The sequence below is a fragment of the Lontra canadensis genome, unplaced genomic scaffold, assembly GCF_010015895.1.
Source record: "Lontra canadensis isolate GAN:19392208 unplaced genomic scaffold, GSC_riverotter_1.0 scaffold62, whole genome shotgun sequence".
Classification (NCBI taxonomy): domain Eukaryota; kingdom Metazoa; phylum Chordata; class Mammalia; order Carnivora; family Mustelidae; genus Lontra; species Lontra canadensis.
Window position 1 is genome coordinate 538,036 of NW_022631056.1, and position 9,341 is coordinate 547,376.

At 37.2% G+C, this 9,341-nt stretch overlaps 1 pseudogene; it reads right to left on the reverse strand.

Annotated features, from left to right (window-relative positions):
- Positions 1–8,363: 8,363 nt before the first annotated feature.
- On the reverse strand, positions 8,364–9,124 carry LOC116879607 (annotated as a pseudogene).
- Positions 9,125–9,341: the final 217 nt, after the last annotated feature.

Below are 9,341 nucleotides of genomic sequence, written 5' to 3' on the forward strand. Positions count from 1 at the left end.
GGAAGCTTTAGAGTAGAGAAGAAGCATAGTTAAATTTGCATTTTAGGCAGTCCTTCTGATGGCTTTGTTGAAAATGGGACATTCAAGAGTACTGAAAACAGGGATATAGAAGGGCTTTACTGTAGGGTTCTAGACCAAAACACATGAAAGCCTAAAATAATACAAAGAAAGGTAGAGGGGGAGAAAGATTAAATATTTTCAAGGAAAAAAATTCACATGAATTTGATTTAAGGAAATAATGGTTTAGTGGGAGAGGTTTCCACGGATGTGGGAAGCAAATGCAAAGGAAAACTTAAATTTCTGGGGCACATGGGTGGTGGTTCAGTGGGTTAAGCCTCTGCCTTCGGCTCAGGTCATGATCCTGGGTCCTAGGATTGAGCCTGGCATCAGCTCTCTGCTCAGTGGGGAGCCTGCTTTCCCCTCACTCTCTCTGCCTGCCTCTCTGCCTGCTTGTGATCTCTGTCTGTCAAATAAATAAATAAAATCTTAAAAAAAAAAAAAGAAAACTTAAATTTCCTTACCACTTACAGTCCATTGACAAGTCCTTGAAACAGGCAGAGTAAGCTTCCTCTGGAACTCAGCTGTCTTGATGTCAAGACTTTGCTTAGCACAAAGGGCAATCTTAGCTTCACATTATCCTGACCCCAGAGGATTCTCCAAGTCTACTTTAACATATAAAAATTCCCTTGAAAACTTCCTTTATCTCTCCCATCCCATCCCCTCCCCAGATATGTTTTTAATCATCCCTCAAGCATATGGCCCACTGATAAACATCTGAAGGGTCATGACTAATGTTTTATTAAATGGTAATAAATGACCTTTTCCTAACAATAGCTAGCCCCCTCAAGGTCTTGGAAACCTTGTTTCCAAAATACCTTGGAGGTTTGTGCCATCCCTAACCCCCTCCCAACTTGAAAGCATATAATCAGCCACTCCTCATGACCCCAGTGCAGCACTTTCTGCACCAAAGTCAGCTCAAGAATTCTTTCTTGGCTGATGGCTCCAAACCTCACAAATTTAAACCACATCATACACTAAGACCCTGCACTCTGTTAGGTCACCAGTGATTCCAGTAACTGAGAGAACCAGCATTGGATATGATGAGTTCCAGATGTCTCTGGGTTACCCAGATAGAGATGACCAGCAGGAAGCTTTACATCTGAGTCCAAAGTGTAGGGGAAACAAGTGAGCTAGACATAAAACTTGGGATTCACACACATATTGACAGTAATTAAATTCAAGCAATAGGTACCATAACCCAGCATAAATGAGGAGGTAAAAACAGCAATGATCTAAGTATAAAGTTCAGGGAATGTTGAAATATCCATTCTGTGCCTCCTAGTGGATGGAGTCAGTATAAAGGGAAAAACAGGTCTCAAACTTTGGTTGAAAAAAACATGGTATAATTCAGAGTTCAATGGCAACAAGAGGGTTTGGTATTAACATATTGCATAAATAAGATAGACCATATGCATGAAAATTGGAAGCCTTTCTTCTTCTGTGTTAAATCCCAATTCATAGAAGTTATCTATGTTAATGGTATTGTTTTTATTAATTCTGGAGAATAGTTTTATGACTAATCTTCTGTATCTTAATATAAAACCTTTAGTCAGGATTTACCAACAAGCCCTCTCTCTTATAAAATTTTATGAAATTAGTCCCTGAGTTTTTCTTTCAAATTTTTTTTTTCTGTTGTTATACTTCTAATATTTATTATTTGTATTATGAAAGAACATAGTATTTGTATTTTATTCTAAAACTATAATTAGGCTTCCATTTCTAACTATAAATATTTTCTAACATTAAAAGCACATTGCTGGTGTTTACAATACTGTGACTGTGTAAATGTTTATTACTTTTGAATCAAACTCTAAGTTTGGATCCACAGTAAAGGAAATGCAAACTTTGAACTTATGTCTGTATCCCTTAGAGGAAACTACTACAGACATCTTTAAAATAAAGGTAGTCAGATTTATTTTATGAGTTGCAGAAAGGGTGACACAACCAGAATTGTCAGTTCAGTTTTTAATGTATCACTTGTATTACTTTCCCCATGTCACACCCTACTTTTTTAATATTTACTCTGAGTTTGTGTCTTCTAGTTCTACCTCGAAAGGAATTATCCCTTCTTTCTTTCTTTCTTTTTTTTTTTATGAATTCTCCTTTCTTTTGGTGCTCTGTGTTACAGTTAATCTGCCCATCTGCTCCCTTTTAATTTCCATTTTTCTCCTATTTTCCAAATATCTGGTTCAGCATTTTGTGTCAGACAGGTAAATTGGATCACTAAGCTTAGAGGCCAACAGTCCTCTCCTGGGCCTTCCTGTACCACAGAGGCTAGAAAGTCAAAAACAAAACAAAACAAAACAAAACAAAAAAACCCAAAAGCCTAAATTTCCTAAATTCCTTTATAATTTGGGTTGTACAAATTACATTAAATGGGAACTGAGGGAGTAATGAGTAAGGAAAGGGTTAAGGTAGAGGCAGGGAGAGACAGGGGACCCCTGTCTCTCTCTATTCCTGGCAGGCTGGAGCTCTAAACTAGAGTGAACAAGAGTTTAAGGGATGCACTGGCCCACCAGGCCCTGGATGGCAGGGAGTGTGTGTCTTTGGTGGCCACACAGTAATCACAAAAAATGACCAGAACTCAAAGAAGTAAGTCATTAAGGGTATTATCAATAGTTTTGGCTCAAACCAAGAAGTCACGAGAATCTCAAGGCCACAAGCTTCCTGGTCAAGTTTTCAATAAAAGACCCACCCTAAAAAAACCTCAGAGGCAACACTGCTGGGACCCCTCTCACTCCTGAGAGCTTTTTCTTCTCTTTCTGCTGCCACCTTCCCTTAATGAGCTTTCACTTCACTTCATTCTTTGTGATTCATTCTTTGACTCCATGAGACAAAAACCCAGCAATCCTGCAACAGGAGGATAGGTCTGGTGCTCAAGCCATTCTTTTTGCTCCTGAGCATGGAAGCAGAGACCCACTTGCTCCAGGGCCCACAGTTCTGGTGGTCCCAACAACGAAGTGCCTGTGATCAGCACACAACAGTTGTCATGCTGATTTCAACAACAGTCATTACAATGGTGGCCCAACCTAAAGCCTGCTTTTCCAGACCTTCCAACATGTTTGTGTTTACCAATTTCCCTATATTCAATACTTTCTGCTTCAAGGATATCATATGTTTTTTGTTACCTGCAAATAACTTTTGCCCGGCACACACTCCTTAGTTTATCATAAGAGTAAAAATACAGACATATATTACTTTTATATGCATATTAACATATTTAAAATGTGAACACAATACTTAATATAAATCTTTTTTTATCTCCATAAAACTTTAGAAGTTCTGACATTTAATGAGACCTTGAGAAGGCAAGGAGAAAATATTTGTACCCAGTCTGATATCTAATCTATAAATATTCATATTTTTATTAATTACTGTAAAACAGATTGAGCTAAAAGTATACATATTATTATGAACAATTACACCTCACTTTTATGCATCTTTTGCATTGATGGATTTTAACTGTTTCTTTTTTTAAAATCTATGTTCTAAATACTTCTCACCATGAAATAGATGTTAAAGTTGTGCTGGAATTTGACAGGGAAATATTAACCTCATACACACATATTCTAGAACTAATGGTTTATGCTCTGTTCTAAATTTGACACTTTAGACTATGAAGAACCTTTGTTTCCATTGTCACTTTATTCATCATTTAAAAACAGCATCTTGACAGTTGCTGGAGGCATATGCAAGGCCCCGGACTGTCTTGATTAAATGCTAATGAGTAATTTTGCCTAGAAACTTCTGTCAGGATAGACTGGTTTGAAAGGTGTATTTTACTAAAATGTTTCATTGGATATTACCAATCCCTTCTTACAAAATCATTGCCCACTCTACTATATAGTTGTTTATTTTTTTCCTTGCTTTTGCAAACACGAAGTTTAGCTTTAAAGACTATAGTTCTATTTGAAAATCTTACCAAGGAACAAATGAGAGAGTCCACGGGTTGTACATATCTTCACAATTAATTTTGAGATAGACAGAAAAACATATTCTGATTAGTTTTAGAAGTAGTACCAAGAAAATTAGGGACACAACATTGAATTTTAAAGTGCTTGAAATAGAAGCTATTTCTTGTCAGTGATTGTCTCCTGGGCTCAGTACTTCAAATACAAGGATGAGCATAACAAGGTGATTTAATAGGGCTGAAACATCGCCCACACGTACAAACATACACAGAAAATAAAGTGGCATCTAGGAAGCTCAGTTTCCTACCTAAATAAAAATTAAGTCCTTTATATTAAAACTACATTTACTAAGTTTTATGAAGTTCCAAGTTCTAATTGTATGCTGGGAAATATTGCTTAAAAATATTATACCACAGGGCACCTTGGTGGCTCAGTGGGTTAAGCCTCTACCTTCGGCTCAGGTCATGATCTCAGGGTCCTGGAATCGAGCCCTACATCGCGGGGGGGGTCCTCTGCTCAGCAGGGAGCCTGCTTCCCCCTCTCTCTCTGCCTGCTGCTCTGCCTACTTGTGATTTCTGTCTCTCTGTCCAATAAGTAATGAAAAATCTTAAAATATATATATATATATACCAAAAGGGATATAAACCTTCATAAGTGAAAACGTTATAAAATCTGTGTCAGATTTCTCAAGTTTGGGTATGGGGCCATAGAGTTTTTAAATGTGGGGTAGGAGAACAGCAGATAGCAGCTTATGGGACATGGGATTGTTTATTTAAAGGATGAGCTTTTTGTACCAGACTTGGCTTATTCTTTGCAGTGCCTCAGCCTCAAACTAGTCTCAAATGAAACACAATAGTGGCTGAGGCCATGTCATCATAACATAGGCCCTTCTGGAATATATCTGTGTCCAAACTAGGATGGTAATAGTCTCCATTTTAAGAACTACAGCAGAGAAATGTAAAAAGAAAGAAAATGCAGAAAGGAGTAGGCACTGGTATGCATATGTGTGTGTGTATGTGTGTGTGTGGGTGTGTGAAGAGGACAGTGGGTATGAGGATATCCAAGCAGGTGGAAAAGGAGGAAGGTCAGGGTGACTCCACAATATGTTACTGTGATCAAACACTCACCAGAAGTCATTGAAGATCCTCACCATAATGAGACTAAAGCTCTCCTCAGCTCTCATGGTGCATTAATGAGATATAACATTGGTCAAGTTGTCTCAGCCTCAAGAACTAAGATGAGCTTTCCTGTTTTTGTCTTCCTACCATACTCATTTGAAAGGCTGTAACTGTCACTGTTGAATCATCACTAAAATGAAGGACACTAATCAAGCAGCCTTATTACTGTTAAATACTAGTTAGAATCTGATTAGACACAATTAAATGAGAACACACATGGTGCTTTCTTTTCTTTCTTTTTTTTTTTTAACAATTTTATTTATTTATTTGACAGAGGGAGACACAGCAAGAGAGGGAACACAAGCAAGGGGAGTGGGAGAGGGACAAACAAGCTTCCCGCAGAGCAGGGAGCCCAATGTGGGGCTCAATCCCAGGACTCTGGGATCATGACCAGAGCTGAAGGCAGACACTTAAGGACTGAGACACCCAGGCACCCCACACATGGCGTTTTCATACCAAAATCATGAAAAGACGCCATTTCCAAAATAGCACAACATAAAGGTCACATATTCTCTAAAATAAGAATGCATAATTTAACTATGCCTAGGAGCAGCTGGAACTTGCCCTCTAGCTATATAAACATATTTCATTCTAATATTTACTCAAGTACTCATTACACATGGTTAATTTTCCATTTGCTTCCCCCCAAAATTGCCCACATCATGCCTGAAAACACTGTGTGGTTCTATTTTGCAGAGTATTTCAGATTTATGAAATTTTTACTACTGAGAGTAAAGAAAAAAAAGTAACCAAGAGATTACACTTTTTTTTCAGTTTTTTAATGGAAAAAAATTCTATAATGTAGAATATTCTATAATATATTCTATAATACAGAATATTCTATAATATTCTATAATATAGCAATAATATAATTTCAGTATTAACTGCATTCTCAAGTAAGTATACTATTAGGTAATAAATACTTTTTGTCAACAATTATTCTAAAAGACATATTTCATGTTTCCTTTAATTTTGTGTCACTGAATAATCTTCTCATCCTATTAAGAAAAAATTTACAAACATAACATCAAGTGAAATTGCAAGTAGAAAGGGGAAAAAAAGCATAAAAAATGAACGATGACCTAAAAAAGCAATAGAACTGACTTTTATTGTACATTTACTATGAGCCAGATTCTGTGTGATACAATTTCCACCAGATAACGCTATTTAATCCTCACAGTACTTCTAGATCAGCTTTAATACGCCTGTTTCAAGGGAAGGAAGTAACAGGAAGTTGGACAGTCTGATGGGTCCATGATCACACAGGTGAAATACAGAGCAAGGTGATTTCTTCTGCTCACCACTATCCACTTTCTTTGCTCTAGATTCTGCCAAGATTCCAAACCTTTTGGGAGGTTCCCTGGGGCCATGTGACTACACTGATTAATGAATTGCGAGGCAAAGTCCAATGTGTCACTCTGGTGGGAGTCAGTTAGGAGCCCTTCTGAGTTATCCACATTTTTTTGCTCACGGAAGCTGCAGCCCTTGACGTCATGAGGTACCACAGCGTCCTTTACCCACTCCCCAGGCAGGCTGGGCATAGAGTGCGAAATCAAATACTTGTTCTGTTAAGCCACTAGAACATCAGGGTATACTGATTCATGGAACAGGCCAGTCTTTATGGGTTAAAATATACACAGGAAAGTAGTATCTTTTCCCGGTATTATTAAATAGTGAGGAGAAAAATCATCTTCCAGAGCAAGTATATTTTAAACGCCCCACTCTACATGCTACACTGAACAATAGAATAGCAGCTAACTTCCTGTGGGCCATTTAAGTTTAAATGAATGAAAATGACAAAATTTAAATTGTCCTTAACCACATTAGTTACATCGCAAATATTCAGTGGTCACATGTAGCTAGTGGGTCCTGTCCTGGACAGCAAGAATATTCTCAATATCCCACATGATATGAAATAGGCTGAGGGACCCATCCCCTCTTAACTCTCTATATTCTAGATCTAGAGAGGTGGCTTCTGAAATTCTTCTGAGTCATAAATACTTTGAGAAAAAAAAACTATACAGTGTTACTAAAAAGAAAGTCATTTGGGGGAAAAATAGAAAAGACAGTTATGGGTTTTTCCCTCCGGAAATATCTTTGCCTTTCTGAAAATATAAAGAAGTATTTAAAAATTGAGTATCTGAATATAATACCTAATTGTAATGGGAAATATTATAATATATAGAGCCTCCCAAGTAATATAAAACTATTAAATTAATATTTGTTCTTGTCCATGTACCCATATCCAAATGCACACATTCCACTTCTCTGTCCATTAGCATCCTTGATAACAGAATCACTGCATGTAGAAAGGGAAAAAAATGGTAAGCAGACACAGCTCTTTTTAATTAAAGCAAAATCTCAGAAGATTTATTTCTTATTACTGCTTCTAAATTGAAGTGTGTGACTATTTTTATTTTCATGTGAAAGAAAAGGGGGAAATAAATTGAACCTGAGAAAGGGGTTAACATAAATGGAGAATGAGAAACTTTCTGAGCCAAAGCCAACTAAAGCATAACTTTATCTGTAATATTGTACCACTATTTCATCAAAGATTCAAGCACTTTTTAAATTTTCTTTTTTTACCAAACTCTCCATGTCAGTAAAAAAGAAATAAAGTTCAAGATAAATTTTAATAAATTTAAAATAAATTTTAAATATTTTTAATTTAGAAATTTAAATATTTTAAATTTAGCAAAACATTTTAAAATAAATGTTAAGAAATTTTAGTACATTGAGAAATTCCCTAGAATAAATTTCTTGATGTTCCAGTTTTGCTTCAAGTTTTAGCCCTCTCTTATCATTATAAATTTTTTTAAAAAAGGACTATTATGAAATCCACGTAAGTAACACCCAGAGAAAAACCACCAGCTCTTTCCTTTTCAACCCATGAGAGTAGAAAAGAGAAAAAAATGACCACAGGGCCCATGGATTCCATTTTTGTTCTGTAGTCAAATGTGCTCTCTCATACCACTCATGGCAGGCTCCAGTCTTGACTCCTCATCACTGACATACCAAGGGAAAGAGGCCATGGGAGCATTAGTCACTGTTTTGAGAAACATTTTAATCACTGACATTATTTGGAATTGTCAGTATATAATGACAATAAAAGTAGAACAAATTTTAGTTGGATGTTTATGTTTTTATTTTTTATCCTGTTGTATGATCTTTCGTTAAGGAGAAAGACTTCCAATCATGTCACCTAGGGACCATTCTACCCACTGCCCTGTTTGGCTACCAGTCTCTTGTCTTTCTCTTCGGTAATGCTGAGGTGCGTACCTTTTCCACGTGGAGTAGAAATCCATGGTTTATTTCTTTTGCCGATAAAATATGCTGGCGAGCTGGGCGGCAATGTTGTTGCCATTGGCAGCCTTCATGTAAACTACATCAGAAGAACCAAGGTGTCTCTCTCTGTTGGTGATCACACCAATTCTTCCCAGGTTAGCACCTCCAGTCACCATATACAGATTACCATATTTGATGAAATCAGTAATCTTTCCAGTCTCCAAATCAGTCTGAATGGTGTCATCCATCTTCATGAGGGGATCAGGATAGAGGATAGTGTGAGCATCGTGGGTCACCAAATGAAGGATTCCTTTTGTCCACACAAAGATCTTTTTCATCTTGTACAACATATACTTGCCCCCTCAGGTGTAATCCAATGAACAGCAAAGCAACACTTGCTGTCATAGAGCAGATGGAAATCCTCCCCAGTCTTGTCAGTGCTGATGACATTCATAAAACCAGCAGGGTAGATTGTATAAGTTCAGACCTTGCCATCAATCTTGATGTACGTTGCATACAGATCTTCTTTACTTCATCTCCTGTGAGGACATACTTGAGTCTGTTCCTTAGGAAAATGATAAGTGGGAGACATTGTCTCAGCTTATGGGGACAAGCAGATGGAGGAAGAGCAAACACACTAGTCACTTTATCCAGCATCCAAAGCTGTGAAGCTACTACATACTTTAGATGCTTCTTAGACCATAATCCATGGCTGTACTGGGCAGAAAAAGACTTACTGTTTTTTGGTTTGGTTTTGTTTTGTTTATTCTCCACAGAAAACGTGTCCCTTTATGCCCTATATCACTTTTACAGACCCATACATGTCTTGGCACCCTCCTAAACTGGTCACATGGACATACTAGTGACATGAGTCTGAGATTGTCTAGTCTACAGCATGGAGGAGGTC